The sequence below is a fragment of the Helianthus annuus genome, chromosome 4 (assembly GCF_002127325.2).
Source record: "Helianthus annuus cultivar XRQ/B chromosome 4, HanXRQr2.0-SUNRISE, whole genome shotgun sequence".
NCBI classification, from domain to species: Eukaryota; Viridiplantae; Streptophyta; class Magnoliopsida; order Asterales; family Asteraceae; genus Helianthus; species Helianthus annuus.
Window position 1 is genome coordinate 15723660 of NC_035436.2, and position 3332 is coordinate 15726991.

Sequence of the window (3332 nt, forward strand, 5' to 3'; positions counted from 1 at the left end):
CCAAGCATATATAATCGAATTTTTAACTCGACTTGTTATACCGTTTCATAATTTTCTTATGTTGGTTCTTTTTTTATCACGACGCTATCGGTTGTAAACTTGTAAAAATATAACCTTTTTAGAACTTGTTATTCCCAACTTAAACTAAGACAAGTAAATAAAAAAAATGAAAAAGTTTTTGAAAAAATTTGGGGTGTTTAGCGGTTCCAATAGAGTTTTGTGTAAGGCTTGTGTTTAGGATTTTGCAAAATTTCAAGGGTTTTAGCATCCCCCCCCCACACTTAAATTACAAATTGTCCTCAATGTGTCCAAAAATAATGTTTTTGGTTGATTAGAATGTATAAAAGTGGGTTAAAAAGCAAAGATTTATGTTACTGGCATCCTGGACACGGCCCCGTGTTGACCGGGCACGGCCCCGTGGTCAAGTGCCAGTAACAAAAATTACAGAATTGAAACAGAAGCCTGGACACGGGGGCGTGTCCGCTGAACACGGCCCGTGTCCAGTTACCTGAACTGGGTGATTTTCTGCAGGGGCTCAGCACGGGGCCGTGTTGGTTGGGCACGGCCCGTGTTGAGCCTTCTGTGATGGAGATTTTTGTCGGGTTGCTCTGTTCTTCGTGCATGGTTCCATTTTTCTCGTTCCCTTTTTCATCCATTACCACCATGAGTGTGTTTTATTCTGCAAAAACTAAAAGATTAAACTAAACTAAACTAAGGATAGATCCGCGGAATGCCTCCGTGGTGCGCCACGTTTATAAGGGTCCTTGGCTAGACCCGATTCCTGGTTATATATCTTCTGAGTGGAGTGCCTTGCTTCCCAAGTTACACCGTCGGAGAGCGGCATCCAAGCTTGAATCAATAACCTTCATGTAATTGACTGGGTCGTCGTCCTCTATTTTCTTCCCAACTCCGAACTTCACCTCATCGTCCCCATACCTCAAAGTCAGTGTCCCGTCATTCATGTCTACCACTGCTTGTGCTGTGGCAAGGAAGGGTCTCCCTAGGATAAGGGGGACCTCGGTGTCTTCCTCCATGTCGAGTATGACAAAGTCAACTGGATAAACGAATCTGCTTACCCTTACCAAGACATTCTCGATGACACCTTGTGGGAACTTGACTGATCGATCAGCGAGTTGTATGCTTATTTTTGTAGGGCTCGTGGTTCCCAAGCCAAGCCTTTTGAACATCGATGAGGGCATGAGGTTAATGCTAGCCCCTAAGTCGGCCAAGGCATTGCGAACGGGTGACTCCCCTATAGAGCATGGAATCGTGAAACTTCCGGGATCGATTTTCTTTTGGGGTAGTTTATTGAGTACGAGGGCAGAGCATTCTTCGCCTAAATTAACTAATTGCAAATTTTCAATTTTCTTTTTATGTGTAAGGAAGTCCCTCATAAATTTAGAATATTTGGGCATTTGGGTTAGGACTTCGATAAAAGGAATATTGACATGCAATTGTTTTAACAGACTTTCGAATTTTGCGAACTGCTCATTGGTCTTTTGACGAATTAACCTACCGGGGTACGGAACTCGAGGAGCCTTAGTAGGCTCTGGTGATGGGGGAGAGTTCTTTTCCTGCAGATGTGTTGGCATTGTTTCTTCCGTTGGTGGAGGTACTTCTGCAGGTCCTATGGTGCGGTTTCGTAGTGTGATGAGGTGAACTTGCGCCTTTGGGTTTGTTTCGGTATTGCTAGGTAATGCGCCTTGTGGTCTCTCGGAAAAATTTTGTGCTAGTTGATTTATTTGTTTTTCTATGTTTTGAATGCTAGCTTGTTGATTCCTAAAATTAGATTCTAATTGTAGAAATCTTTCCGAGTTTTTCTTATCAGTGTCAGAGACGAGGCGAGATATAGTATCTTCGAGCCTTTCTCGTCCACCTTGTTGTTGAGTGAAATTTTGTGACTCATTTCTTGATTGCTGAAAGTTTGTTCGTTGGGTTTGTTGGTTACTACTATTGCCGGTTTCCCTCCAACCAAGGTTTGGGTGATTTCGCCATCCTTGGTTGTAAGTTCCCGTTGGAGGACCCGACGGCCTAGGTCTATTATCAAGGTAGTTTACCATTTCTTGTTGATCGTCCGTTCCTTTCATGCAACTCCAATTTTCATGTGACCCACCACACCCTTCACAAGCCATAACCGAGACTGTTTTTGTCATTTCTAATTTTTTTATTTTTGAAGAAAGGGCCTCGATTTGGGCTTGTAAAGAGGTGCTTTCGTCGACCTTATGGGCGCCCGGGGTAATAGACTTATTTCCCCGGGGAGTGTGCCATTGAAAATTGGTTTGAGCAATTTCCTCAATCTGATTATATATTTTGTGTGGGCGTCGATTACCTAAAAGTCCCCCGGAGCTAGAATCAAGTGTCTGCCTAGTGTGTGGCAACAATCCATTGTAGAAAGTGGATACTTGTTGCCATATCGCGAGGCCGTGATGGGGACACTTGCGTAATAGCTCCTTGAACCTTTCCCAAGTTTCATATAAGGATTCCCCGTCCTCTTGTGAGTATGTATTAATTTCAGCCATTAATTTAGCAGTTTTAGAAGGAAGGAAATACTTATATAGAAACTTTTGGGCTATAGTTCATCCCAGGTGTTTACCGATCCAGCTGGGAGGGTGTTGAGCCAAGCTTTTGCTCGGTCTTTTAGTGAGAATGGAAACATACGGAGGCGGATGGCGTCGTTTGATGCTCCATTGATCCGAAAGGTATCACATATTTCTAAGAAATTAGTTATATGTAGATGAGGATCCTCGTCCGCAAGCCCGTGGAAGGTTGCGGAGTTTTGGAGCATTTGTATCAAATGCGTTCGAAGTTATTGGCTTCGACATTCGGAGCATTGATAGCGGCGCCTAGATTACCTACGGTGGGCCGTAGATAATCCATAAGGGTACGTTGGTCCGCCATTGGGGGTGGATCACCCGAAACCTTCTCTTGGGTTTTGGCTTTTAACCTTTTTCTGAGAAAGCGTTCGGGTTCTTCTAGCGGTTCCTTTATGTCTTTATTGGAACTGGAGCTCATACACTACGTGAGGATGGCGTTGGGTTCCAAGTCCTGCAATAAAAACAGAAAAGAATGTTGGTCAGAAGGTTCACCACGGCCCCGTGTTGAGTGAACACGGCCCCGTGGTCGGAATTACAGTGATTGTTTTTCAGATCCCAGTTACTGGAAGTTGGACACGGCCCCGTGTTGCACCGGCACGGCCCCGTGGTCAGCCTTCTGTAACTTGAAAAACAAAAACTGCCAGTAACGTTGCTGAGCACGGCCCGTGTCCGACCAGGCACGGCCCCCTGCTGAGCTCTGCAGAAGCTAAAAATCTAAGAAAAATCCTAAAAAAAAAT

General features: G+C 44.4%; 1 non-coding gene across 1 annotated transcript; it reads left to right on the forward strand.

Annotated features, from left to right (window-relative positions):
- The first annotated feature begins 2418 nt into the window (after positions 1 to 2418).
- Positions 2419 to 2525, forward strand: LOC118491948. Its single transcript, XR_004892393.1, has one exon. It is a non-coding gene; the product is annotated as a small nucleolar RNA R71 (small nucleolar RNA).
- The last annotated feature ends 807 nt before the right edge of the window (positions 2526 to 3332 follow it).